We start from the raw sequence: 14,319 nt of genomic DNA, 5'->3' as shown, positions 1-14,319 counted from the left end.
TTTGTATTGAGAGGCAGTGTGACATAGCAGAAGATAATAAGAATAGCTAGAATTTATACAGAATTTTAAGGTTTGCAAAGTGTTTTACATATATTATCTCATTTGATCATCATAACAATTCTGTAAGGTAGGTGCTATATTACTCCCACTTTCTAGATGAAGAAACTGAGTCTGAGAGAGGTTAAATGACTTCCATAGTGTCACACTGAACTCAGGTGTCCTGATTATCTAGTTGGAGGCAGCTAGATGGAGTGATGCACAGGGTGCTGGTTTTAGAGTAAGGAAGACCTGAATTCGAATCCAGTCTCAGATGCTTATTAGCCATGTGACCCTGGGTAAGTCACTTTTAACCTGTGTTTGTCTGAATCCACTGGCAAAGGACATGATAAACCAGTCCAGTATCTTTGCCAAGAAAACATCATGGATAATATGGTTCACAGGGTCACAGAAGAGTCTGACATGCCTGAACAACTCCTGACTTCCCAATGCCATGCTCTGTCCTCTATATCAGAGAGCTGACCTCCAACCCAGGAAGACTTGGATAAATGTTAAATATATGTACTACTTTTGACACACACTGGCTGTGTGATCTGGCCAAATCACGTAATTTCTCTTGGCTCTCAATTTCAGAGAAGGTGCAGCCCGGTATTAGTGAAGGGAGTTTCCTCACCCCAGGAGTTCATTCTACCAACAACATCCCAGGTCCAGTCCCTTTCCCTAGGAACTAGATCTTTGTTTCTCACTTCATGATCTGCAGGTTACTTTTGCTTTAGAAAGCAGGTATGGTATAGGAGAAAGAACCATGGACTTGGAATTAGGAAGTTTAATTTGTAATTGATTTCGGACTCTTACTAACTTGTTGACTAGAAGTAATAAATTTCCTAATCTGTAAAATGGGAGCAACAGTACATTAACTTACCTCATAGTGTAATGAGAGGGCTTTTTAAACCTTAAAGTGCTATGGAAATGTGACTGGATTATGATTGGATTTACAGAATGCTAGAACTGGAAATAACAGGAGTACCATTATGTCAAATGACATAATGGCCGTCAAATATTTTGAAAACCTTGAAGTGCTATAAAATGCCAGTTAATTATTATATTCAATGTTGTGATTGTTATTATTCCTATTATCCTTGAGTTACCAGGACTCCCGGCAAGTGATGACTTCATTCTCTGAGCCTTCTCCTGGGCTGCTGTGGAGCTGAAGCAGTATTTCTAGAGCTATCAGGGGGTGTGCTGGTAAGCAGTTAACAACCAAGTTCTCAAAAAAGGTTGCACATCCACTTTTAAGTTTACTCTGCTTTATTAACACTAAGGGCTAGAAATCAACAAAATAACTGAAGCCTTCAATGGCAGTGATTGGCAGTTTTGGAGGGGTAAATACTCACTGAACATTTAACAATGGGCTTTGTAAGCTGTTTAGAGCTAGTTCTAGCACACTCCTGGCTGGAAGGGACCTTAGAATACAGCATAATAGAACCCAGAACACATAGGGAAATTTGCACACAGAACATAAAATACTAGAACTGAAAACGATGTTGGAGATCATTCGTCCAACTTACTCATTTTACTGAGTAATAAACTGAGGCCCAGAGAGGGGAAGTGACTTGTTTCAAAGACACAAAGTAAGTTTGGGACTAGATCTCAGGTCTTCTGACTACTGGTCCAGTGTTCATTTATGATACTACTACCACGCATACTACCATTGGACAGATGGAGAAGTTGAGGTGTGGTGAGAACACGGAATTTGAAATCAGTGGATCTGAGTTCAAATCTTAGCTCTGTAGCTTACTACCTGTGTGACTCTGGGCCATTCACTTGGTCTTTTTAAGTCTCTTTTCTCATAGGCAAAATGTCAGAGTTGGAGTCTCTCCCTAGGGTTCCTTCCAGGTCTGACATTTTGTGTTCTACGATCCTAACTATACACACACATGATTAAATGTTATATTATATGTACATACACATATACACATGTTGTTAACTATATGTACACACATGTATATACATATATGGATATACACATGCTGGTAAACGTTTACCAGCACACCGCTGTCTGCGTGTATGCATGTGTGCACATGTACATGTGTGTGTGCATGTGATTTTCAAGATTAGCGAGGAGCTGTCCCCAAAGCAGTAAGGGATAATGCAAACATCACTAGGAGAGTGCTTCTTGGAGTTTTGATACATACACTATATTTTCAACCTGCAGAAAACCCAGGCCCTATCAAAGTGTGTGGAATACTCATAACTGATGTGCTGCAAAGGCAGACTCATAAATTACGCACCAGCTATTGTCTGTTTAACCTTGGCTGGTTGTTTAGGTGGCTTTCCCCTTTGCACCTGGGAATGTACTCTTCAGAGACAGGAAAGAAATATCTTTCTCATAGGAAGAAGAGAAAATCACCTCCCTTCCTCCTATATTCTCCCCAAGTGGTATAAGTGAACTTCTGGTGGGAGAAGGCAGCATGGTGTATCAATCTATCAGTCAATCAACAAGCATTCATAAAGCACCCACTGTATGTCAGGTACCGTGCTGGACACTGGAGATACAAAGACAATTTTTTTTTTAACAAAACTGTTCCTGCCTTTAAGGACCTTACATTCTATCAGGAGAAGCTACACGTACACATCTAAGAAGGTAAAGAATAAATACCAAATAGATACCAATGAAAAGAGAAGGAACTCTGGACTCAGAGTTAAGGTTAGATTTGAGTTCTGTCCTGTTTGATGGTGTGACTTTGGGCGACATGTACGTCTTGTCTGCTGGCCTTTCATTATAAAATAAAAATAATAGCTAGCATTTATATAGTCGCTATTAGCTCACATTTACATAGCACCTACTATGTGCCAGGAACTGTGCTTTGCAAATGTTGTCTCATTTGATCCTCACAAACAATCTGGGGAGGTAGGTATTATCATTGTCATCCCCATTTTACAATTGAGGAGATTAAGGCAGACAGAGGTGAATCGACTTGCCTAGGGTCACATACCTAGGAAGTATCTGATACTGGATTTGAATTTAGGTCTTCCTGATTCCAGGTCCAGCACTCTAACCACTGAACCACCTGGCCGCCTCCCATAAACTCCCTTCTGTCTCTCACTTTTATTTTTTAAGGTATTTTTCCACTTCTTCTATTTATCTGAGTAGATAATAGCTTCCGAAGTAGGGATCCCAACTTCCTCTCCTCTCATTTTTGTCCTACATTCCATCTACAAACCTACCTCTTTCAGCCCTCAGTAAATACAAGGCCATAGACTCTCAGAGTTGGAAAAGATCTTTAATTTTTTTAAATAAAAAAAGGTGAACAAATTTAAAGTTTTTAAAAAAGAGGGGATATTAAATTTCATCTGGCCTCTAACCTCCTGAGTGGTGCAAAAATTCTAGGACCTCTAGCATCCATAGGTCATTCAACCTCCACATTAAGACCTGCAGTGCAGGGGAATTCACTACTTCTCAAAGCAGCTCGAGCCTTCCTGAGTCCAGGGCTGATACTATATCCACTGCACCACCTAGCCAACTAATAGGTGGAAGTTACAGGGAGGCGATTTTAATTTAATTTTAGCAAACACTTCCCAACAGTTTGAGCTGTCCAACAGTGTTTGCTAAAACTGAATTAAAATCTGCCTCCCTGTAATTTCCACCTATTAGTTGGCTAGGTGGTGCAGTGGATACAGTGTCAGCCCTGGACTCAGGAAGACTCAAGTACAAATCTGGACTCAGATACTTCTTAGCTATGTGACCCTGGGCAAATCAGTTCACCTCTGTTTGCCTCAATTTCCTCAATTGTAAAATGGGGATGATAAATACTAGCACCTGCCTCTCAGGGTTGTTGTGAGGATCACATGAGATCATTGCTAAGTGCTTACTTGGCATAGTGCTTGGCATATAGTACTACATAAAATTAGTCATTATTAGTCCTAATAGTTTTGGTCTCTGGGTCAAAATAAATCTTATCCTTCTTCCACATGACAGGTCTTCCGAAATGGAAGACAGTGTTCACGTATACATTGAATCTCCTCTACTCTAGGCTAAATGCCCCCCAGTTTCCTCAATTGTTTCTTCACAAAACATGGTTTTGCGTGCCCCCTCCCAAGAATCTTCTCTAATACACTTCAGCTTTTCTAAGTCTTTTCTATGATTCTATGCTGACAATTGGACAGAATGCCTCAGGTGGGATTTGATCACCCCCCCCTCCCTTGTTCTGAACATTCTACCCTAGATGGGGTCTGACAAGATGGCATATTCCAGATGTGATCTCAGAGACAGTGAAGCCAGGAGCTGTGTTTTTGCATTCTTTTATATGCCCAGTGCTTAGCACAATGCCTGGCACATAATAAAAACTTAATGAATGCTTATTGACTGCCTAATTGTAGATCACTGGGTTTGGAGTCGAAAGATCTGGGTTTGATTGCTACGATTTAGCTGTAAATCACCCTTTCAGGGTCTTAATTTTTACTTCAATATAATGGAGATAATACTTGTACTACCTGCTTTATGAGAATGTACTACCTACTTCTACTTGTGTAGAAGAAAGCTGTTTCAACCATATTAAACTCTTATAGAAATGCGTTCTATTTATATAGAAACCAAGAACATTCTTCTATGGTCTCTTCCCATTTCATCAGAGGAAGGACTTTTCCAGGAAATGCCCCAGAACAAACCCTTTTTCCTTAGTGGGAGGAGTTGACCCCTGGGAATAGATAGGACTGTTTGGCATACTTAGCCCTGTCCTTTCTCACAGAATTGAGAGCTGGAAGGGGATCTTGGTACAATTGTGATTGTACAGTACGAAAGAACAAGAGCTAGAAGGAAACTTGGAGGCCATTTTGCCCAGTTCTCTGATTTTATAGATGTGGAAATTAAGACCACAGAGCAAGATTCAAGCTCAGGTCCTTTATCTCCAGAATGGATGTTTTTTCCACATACTGAGTCTTGTGACCTTGGTGAAATCATCAAATTTCACCGAGAAGGAAAGTGAATCCTAGAAGGGAATCCAAGTCACAAGTCACAATAAATGGCAGATATGGACACAGATCTTGGGGCTCTTTCCATCATGCCTCAATGCTTCCTCCAAGGTCTCCAAGATGTCCACAGGCTTATCTGGAGGGGATGCTGAGCTCCTGTCGTCAAGATCAGATTTTGGAGGGGGACTAGATATTCAGGACTTTGGGTCATAGAGTCTTTGTAGGACATTCTTTAGGACTCGTGATCTTTTTCTGGGATTGGTTCCCTTTAGGAACACAGGGAATACTGAGGAAAGCAGGAAAAGGCTGAGCTTGTTGGCACATGCCTGTAATTTCAAGTCCTGGGGAGTGTGAGGCTTGTGAGCTTGGGGGTTCTGAGCTGTGGTGGGCTAAGCTGATCAGGGGCTGAACTGAGTCCAGAAGCAATATGTTGAACTAGGGCCATAGGGTCACTAGGCTGTCTAAAGAGAGGTGACCCAGCCTAAGTCAGGAATGGAATAAGTCAAAGCCCCTGTACCAATCAAGAGTACAATAGGGTCTGTCAATAGCCCATGCATTTCTAGCCTGGGAGAGAAGGAAGAAGACTGGAAGGAAGAAAGGAAGGAAGGAAGGAAGGAAGGAAAAGAAAGAATCTAAGGGAAACAAAGAAAGAAAAAAGAGAAAGAAATAAAGAAAGGAAATAATATGAAATGAAAGAAAGAAGGAAGGAAGGAAAGGAAGGTAGTAAGGAAGGGATGGAAAGAAAGGAAGACAAAGAAAGGAATGAAGAAAGAATGAATGGAAATAAGAAAAGAAAGCAGTTATAGCTGTCTGAAGATTGCCACTACTGATCCAGGCCCTAAAGCAATCACCTCTTTTCAGTTCTCCTCTAATCAGAGCCACCAACTGTGAAATGTTCCAGCCATTTTAGAGAACAATTTTGAATTATTTCAGAAAAATGCCTAAACTATTCATATTCTTTGACCCTGAGATACCCACAATGGGGGATGGTATGTTAGTCTTTACAAAGAGATCAAAGGTAGAAAGGTCCTATATATAGCGTGGGGTGTGTGTGTGTGTATGTGTGTGTAGACATATACACACTCACATATGCATATATATGTACACATATTATATGGTTGTTGTCCTTCGTCTTCGAAGAATACCAAAATGACATCACCATTGTAAAGTGAAATTTCAGTGTGTCCGAAAGTGGCTGATCAGACCAATATGAGCTCGGAATGCTCTACCACAGGTTGGGCACAGATAGTCTGTGTGAATATTTGGGGTGGATATCCCAAATTTGTGCATCCTGCATTTACTTTGTGATGTCTCAGTTCTGCTTTGCTCAAAGAGCACAGCATCTAAATGCACTATATATGCTAAGATGTTTGTACTAATTTTTGTAGTAAAAAAATCATTGGAACAAAGTGAATGCCCTCCTGGGAAATGGCTGAATGAACTGTTATATATGAATATAATAGAATTTTATTGGGCAATAAGAAATACATAATATGAAGAATTTTAGAGAGACATGGGAAAACTTGTGTGATCTGATGCAGAGTGAAGTGAGTATAACCAGGAACACAGTCTATACACTGAAACCATAATATGGTGTAAATATGATAACATAAAGCTGGTCATTTGGCCATTATAACAAACAATCTTGGCTTCAGGGAAGACATGAATACATGTAGTTCCTTTCATTGATGAGGTGGGGAAGGGAAGTTTTTAGTTGTGCTATGCTGTATACATTTCAAACATAGTACATGTTGGTTGATTTTGCTTAAATGTTTTCATCTTTGTTATAAAGGAGGGCTCAGTGGGAGAAGGGTAAGGAGAGCAGCATAACAAAATTACTTTGAAGTCAATATAAAAGGTATCAAAAAACTCAAAAAATAAAATAAAATAAGAGCCACCAATTTTATCCACAGATTTAGATTTGGAAGAGATGTCAGATGCCTAACTCCTTCATTTTACTGTTGAGGAAAATGAGATCATGAGAAATTAAATGACTCACTCTACGTTACTCAGGTGGCAAGTGGCAAAGTTGAGATTCAAAACCCAAGTCTTGACTCCAAATATAGGAGTCTTTCTACTGCACTGATGTTTCTCAATTCCACTTATGGAGTCCTTGGATCTCAGTGCCAGGAAGGAGCTCACAGGTCTCTAGCCCAACTGGTATCTGACCTCTTCCTGGAGACTTCCAGTTAGTAGGATTCCATTAACTTCCATGGCAATCTGCACATTTTTGGATAACTCTAATGGTTGATATGTTTTTCCTTACATTGAGCTAAGCTTAAAAAACATTATTAAGCATTTACTGTGCTCACAGCCCTTTCCTAGGCCATTGGGAAAACAGAATGTTAGGTAATATACACATTTCCTATTTTCTTGGAGTTTAGAGTATAGTAGGATCAATTAAGAGTCTCTAGAATAATTTTCCTATTGCTTTCTCTCTCTGTCTCTCTCTCTCTCTGTCTCTCTCTCTCTCTCTCTCTCTCTGTCTCTCTCTCTCTCTCTCTGTCTCTCTCTCTCTCTCTCTCTCTCTCTTGAATTCTGCCTGTAGCTTTCTAATTAATTAATTTACTTAACTTTTCTAGGAATCAGTTTCCTTCTCTGTAAAATTAGGGGGAATTAGACTAGATGATCTCCCGGATCCCTTTCCAGCTCTAAGTTCTATGATTACAGAGACAATGCCAGAGTTCTTCTCCAACTTCAAGCCCAGGAAAGACCTGTCCCTGGTTCAATTTCCAGAAGTTTTTTTTCACTTGAAAAGAATAATTAATAGGGATGAGACCTGTGATCCCACAGATTAAAGGCGAAAGAAGTTCCCTTTACCACTGTAGGTTGGCAAGCCCTCTGCAAGTTATAGTCATAGAGAGTCGCTTCTAGTATGGAGAGGTTAAGTGACTTGTTAGTATCTGGAGGTCATGAATGTCCACTTTCTGAGGTCAGCTTTCTAGCTGTGGGTAACAACCCTGTGTATTAGGTAACATGAAGATTATACTTATTTTATAGGAGAGAAAAGAGACTTGCAGAGTTAAAATGATTTACCCAGGGTCACACAGCTCTTAAGAGTGGAGCTGAGAGGCAGACCAGATCTGTTCATCTACAAACATTTATAAGGGGCTTGCTGCATGCTATGTGTTGTGCCTGGCAAAAATGAAACTGTTCCTGCCCTCAGGGAGCATATATTCCTGACTTTAAATATGATAGTATTCTTTTCACTGCATTATGCTGTCTCCAGAAAGTGATTTGCCTTTTTCCTTCCCCTTCCCTCTCTCCACGCCTTTTCTTTTTAGAATACAGAAGGTATGTGCGGGAGCTGTCTGACAATATCCAGAGCATCCGGTCGTCTCCATTTCCAACTACTCAGGTGTCTTTGGCCTCTGGGGAATTAGTGTTCCCCAGTTTTAATCAGATGAATCATGGGAGCCAATCTGGTTATGGGGATTAGGGGCAGCCTGTTGGCCTCAAGGGATTTTATTACACTCTTCCAACTTTCAGGTGGGAGGGAGCTGACTCGTGGGGGTAATGAGAGGGGAAACTTGGGGTCATTTGGATTCAATTCAGTTCAATTCAGGAAACAGCTCCCAGCTCCAAAGAGACCAGAGGGAAATTATAACCAAATGTCTTCTATGTTCAGAGACGTTAGGAGGCCAAGGCTAAAGAAGGGAAGATTGTGGGGAGGAGAAGGAAAGGAAAGTTAGAAGGAAGGGAAAGGGATTGGGTGTAGGGAGTGGGTAGGATATGGCCTCCAGACACTAGGACCACAGTCATCATCTTTGGAGTAGCATCTTTGTGGTTCTACCTGGGTAGGTGATTGATGAAGGAGAGAAAATGTGATGAGATTGAGTTGAGTTTGGGGGATCCCATTAGCCATGCATTAGACACTGCCTGAATGTTGCCTTGGGAGGTTATGGTATGAGCTGTAAAATAGCACTGGGGATAGCAAGACAGAGCTATGGGTTCCAGTGACTGCTCAGTCCCTTATCTTTCTGAGAGGCAGGCAGCATGGTTCAATGAGAAGAGCTCTAACTTGGGCATTAGGAAAAGTTGATTCGAGTCCCAGACTCCCCACTAATTTATTGTTTGACCTTAAGCTAATCACTTCTTTCTCCAGGCTTTATTTTTCTCATCTGCAAAATGAAGGGTCTCATCTGTAAGAAGGAGGGGAATGTCTGTGAATAGATTTCAGGGAGTAAATGAAAATGTTTTTAAAAATTATTTTGCATTTTTGTATTTTATTTCGCTGTGCTTTGTCTTTTAAAAATATTTTTTACAATATTGACTGTATTTTGTACTGTATTTTAATAAGCTGTTTCTTTTGTTATCCTATGGATTTTACTTTATGCTTTTAAAAATATTTTTCTATAAAGGGGTCCAGAGCCATCACCAGACTGCTCAGTCAATGTTAGCCTGGGCTAGATAAGCTTTAAGTCCCTCCCCCCCCCCCAACTCTGGCCAGCATTCTCTGTTTTAATCCCCCCTCCCCCAACTGTGGCATTCCATGAGTCATTAAAACCACTCATCACCTTGTGGAAACTTCTTGGGTAAATGGCAAATCATACTTTTGCCAGGTGTCTATGGCTGCCTATCTGATAAATAGAGAGAACAATTGGGAATGTTGACTTCAACCTTATTTGGGCCCAGGTAGAAATCTTGCTCCCTTCCACTAAACTCCATTATAGTCAAACTGCTTTCCCCTGGACTCAATGCTCCATTTTCTGCCTTTGTGTACTAGTACAACAAACCCATGGTAATCTTCCTTCTCATCTTTGCTTCTCACAAACCTCTCTCTTTAAGGCTTCTATCTCAGCCACTTACTGTCCCTCCAACATGACACTTCATCTTCTGCCTTCATGTCTTTTCACTAAGTGTCCACCATGCCTGGAATTCTCTCCTTCCTAATTTTTGCTTCTTAAAATTCCCGACTTCCATTAAGATGTAGCTCAAATCTCAGCTTCTACAGGAGGGCTGCGCCCCCTTCCTGGGTTCACCTCCCCAACTGTTGGAGCCTTTTCCTCTAAAGACCCACAGACAGTAGTAGAAGCAGGACTAAGTCTTCCTGGTCCCAAGGCCAGTTCTCTACCTAAGCCAGGCATCCACTAGGATTTCACCTTCTTGAAGGCAGGGACTGATTTTGCCGTTGTATCCCTAGAGCATACTGACTGGAGCATAGCAAGCCCTTAATAAATGATTGTTGATTGATGAGGGTTTCCCTGATTTTCTCAATTGCCAATGCTCTCTCTCTACCCAAGTGATTTTGTATTTACTCATTGATTTATCTGGAGGGATTCTATCTTTTTTTTTTTTGTCTCGATTCCCTAGCACTTAGCTCAGAGTAGATGCTTAATAAATGTTTGGTGAATTGAATTTGTTAGATTGGAAATTTGTTGAATTATTAGAGGGTCATTCATTAGAAGTCCTGAGCTGAGAAATCAATCCATCCCTGGGTATGGAGGCACCTCTGCTTTGACTCTAGCTACATGTCTGGGGTTGGACTGCCTCTATGTGGCAGGGCAGACACACTCTGGTGATGACTAGCCCTGAGGCAAAGCTTCCAAGGGCAACGATTTTAGGTCCAGTGATATCATTAAGGGGAAAGACTGGGACCTCAATCCCATCTGCTAAATGTTGGCACTTATAGTCTAGTGCAGGATTTCTTAACCAGGAGTCCACAACCTTGTTTTTAAACTGTTTTGTAGTCCTTTAATATAATTGATTTCCTTTATAATTTCATGTACTTTAAAATGCATCTTAATGCATTTTAAAATACATTTATAACATTATTATGAGAAGGGGTCCATTGGTTTTTACCAGACTCCCAAAGGGGTCCAAGGCACAAAAATAGTTAAGAACCCCTGACGGATAGAGTGTTGGGCTTGGAGTCAGGAAGAACAGGATTCATATCCTCTAATACTTACTATCCATGTGGCCCTAGGAAGTTTACTTGACTTCTATGTGACTAGGACTTATTTAATAAATCACAGGTTTTGATCTGGCTTTATCGAGGGAATTTCCTATTCTGAAGTAATCAGTGATTCCCAATATGGAGGCACTGAACTATCTACCTTGTGCCCACTGGAAGACCAAACAGACCTCTGTGATGCTGAACCTGCCTCTGAGTGGAAAGAGTAGCCATACCATTTACTGCACATGTAACTTTGGGCATTGGTTTCCTTTTCTGAAAAATTAGTGATTTGTATTAGTGAGTTCTTCTAGCTATAACTCCTAGGATCTTTTGGTGGTATAGTGATTAGGATACTGTTCAATGATTGAATTTTGGTCATTCCTTAATGGGCTGTGGGCAAGGTAAGCTGTGGGAGGGACTGCCAGATTGCTTTTGGTGATTAGCGTCCTCAACTCCTTCCTTTGGCCACAGTCAAAGAGGGTCTGAGGCAAAGGGCTATCAGAGGATAAAAATAATGAAAAGCAAATATAAATGCCTTGGAGATAGGCAATCACCTACTCCTGTGTAAAGGTTCCTGGGATATTTCCACCAAACTGGTGAGATTTTCCTCAATAGGTCAATGGACTGTGAGTCAGGAAGAGAGTGACTGGGTTCTAGTCCTTGCTGCAGACAAACCACAGCCAGAGCACTGATGACTTACTGTTGGATGAGGGAGGGTTGGATTGAATGATATCTCAGGACCCTTCTAACCCTGACTTGTTGTTGTTCTAAGGTCATTCCCAATTCCAACAGTCTATGTTCTAATATTTTTTCCTTCTATGAAGTGATAAATGTTGTCATTTAAGGTCCTTTCCAGCAGTAATATCCCATGACCTAAGGTGGCTTTCATCTTCCTAGTTTTGTCTAATACTCGGAAGAGCTTTGGGGTAAGTATTTCATTTTTCATCTGAAGCAAGCTTGACTAGTGCTGAGATAAGCCAGTTATCCTCAGCATCATTTTAGTTTATTAGTTAATCTACAACATATGATTAGAAAGTTAGCATTTTAATGGTTTAGGAATAGATCTTTTCCCTATAGTACACACACACACACACACACACACACACACACACACACACAGACACACACACACACTCCCCATATATAGTTTGAGACCTATATCCTGCTCTGAGGCACAGTGTCAAGAACACTGAATTGAGATATACAGGCTCTGCCTAGACTTGATTTGGGACTTCAAGCAAGTCACTTTCTTACTGGAGACTTCTGTTTCCTTACTTGTAAGGTAGGGAGGATAATGCTCACGTTGTTTCCTTCCTAGGACAATTGTATGCATTAAGTGAGATACTGCCTATGCAGGTTCTCTACCAACTGATTCTCACTTTCTTCTTCCATAAAAGAGGGTAATGATCCTCTCACTGGAAATCTAGCAGAATTGTTGGGCAAATGTCATAGTGCAATAGAAAGATTTTATTATTGTTATTGCTAACAACAAAATATTTTATTGCTAATAGGGATAGAGACTAGCCTTGCTTTTTAATGGCCATAGGGAGTTCCTAGATAAGGCTATGTGGTGGCTTGGTTATACGACTGGATTGGACATCAGAAAAATCTGAGTTTAAGTCCTGCCTCAGCTAGACACTTGCTAGCTGTGTGATCCTGGGTAAGTCTCTGTATTACTCAATTTCTTTAGCTATAAAATGAGGATTATAATAGCATCTGCCTCCCAGGGTGATTGTGATGTTCAAATAAGATATTTGTAAAGTGTTTTGCAAACCTTACTATGCTATATAAATACTAGCTATTACTATTATTACTACCAGTGTAAATCAGCATCTCCTTTGCAAGGCATAGTCTTTTTTGTTGTTGTTGAGGCAGTGGGGTTAAGTGGCTTGCCCAGGGTCACACAGACACAATGCATAGTCTTAAAGACTTTTTTTTCTAGAGAACTGAAGGATTAAGTGGCTTGCTCAGGGTCAAGCAACCAGTATGTATCAGCAATCTGTATGTACTTGAAATTTGATTTCAGGTCTTCCTGGCTCCAAAGCTGGCTTGCTATATTGCTGTCTCTAATTCTTTTATAATTAATGCTAATAATAATTTTTCTTAATTCCATTATTATTGCCAATGCTAGAATAATGATGGAAGGTATTTTCATCCTCAGCTGGCTAACACTGGCAGTAGGCACTTTCAGACTTTGAGGCTCTCACTGAGGTCTATTTTCCATTCAGTCTGTGTTGAGTAAAGGGGACAGATGTTCCTGGCTTGTCGCATATCTGTCGGCCCCAGGAGATATCACTTAACAAGGCTATGGAAGTCAGAGGCTATCAGCTTAGTTGTTGAGCCAGGTTCTACCTTATTAATAGGTAAGAGATCAATGGATATTAATTGCTTGGGAATACAAGAGAGTGTCAGTCAGGAGCTTTGAGACTGCCATTTCCAAGGAGAGCTGGAGCTGACAGGGAGAGTTGTGCTTTTGTTCTATGGCCAATGCGGACCTCCCATCCTTATTCTGTGAGATATAAAGTACAGCCTATGTCCAAAGGCCTATGGATAAAACCCTTCAAAACCTGGGGGATTGGTTTAGTGGAGGAGGTCAGTGGAAGGGATCCTGGGTTTCCTGTGCAACCTGGTCTGAAGCTTTGGCTATATGACCTGGGCAAGTCATTTACCCTCTCTATGTCTCACCTTTTCCATCTACTTTCTGCTCTGAAGGCAGTTGAAAAAGTGCTGAACTTGGACTCTGAAAGAGCTGGGTTCAAATCCTGTTCCTAATATTCACTAGCTGTGACTCTACACAAATCACTTAACCTTTCTGACTCTCAGTTTCTTCGTCTATAAAATAGAAATAATAATAGTAGTTCCTACCTTACAACGTTGTTGTGACAAATCAAAGGGCAAAGATGATGACATATATAATGCACCTTGCTATGTAAATGTTGGCTATTATTATTATTTCCATGCTTTCTATACAGGTCATGAAACTAAAAGAGGACGTTTAAGAGTGGGGCCAGGCTCTATAAGCTGATAATAATCCTTACTCATAACATTGTAGGGTTTAGAACTGGAATAGACCTTTGAGGCCATGTAATCCAACTCCCTTGTTTTAGAGACATGGAAAGTGTGTCCCAGAGAGGTTAATTAAATTCAAGATCCCAATGGTAGTAAAAATTGAGCAGGAAATTGAATTCAAGCATCCTAACTCCAAATCTAGTGCTCTTTTAATTATATCGAGCTGTCTATGTACTATTAGCCCATTTCTCAGATAGAGACACTGAGGTAGGGAGATGAGTTACCTGTCATCACCTACCAGTGGGAATGGAAATATGCTGCACACCTTCTTTGATGCTGTGGTCCAAACTCAGCTAACTAGGAGGGAGGAAATTGAAAATACTAATAGTCTCTTATATTTCCACAGAGCTTTTTTGGTTTACATAGTATTTTCATAGTGGTTATTT

At 40.6% G+C, this 14,319-nt stretch overlaps 1 protein-coding gene across 1 annotated transcript in view; it reads right to left on the bottom strand.

Moving 5' to 3' along the window:
* KCNB1 (potassium voltage-gated channel subfamily B member 1) overlaps positions 1-14,319 on the bottom strand; it is a 121,663-nt gene that overhangs the window by 4,891 nt on the left and 102,453 nt on the right. The gene's annotated exons all lie outside the window — the stretch shown is intronic.

Source organism: Notamacropus eugenii, chromosome 1 (genome assembly GCF_028372415.1).
Source record: "Notamacropus eugenii isolate mMacEug1 chromosome 1, mMacEug1.pri_v2, whole genome shotgun sequence".
NCBI classification, from domain to species: domain Eukaryota; kingdom Metazoa; phylum Chordata; class Mammalia; order Diprotodontia; family Macropodidae; genus Notamacropus; species Notamacropus eugenii.
Note: the sequence above shows the minus strand (reverse complement) of the source record. Positions and strands in the feature narration are given on the sequence as shown.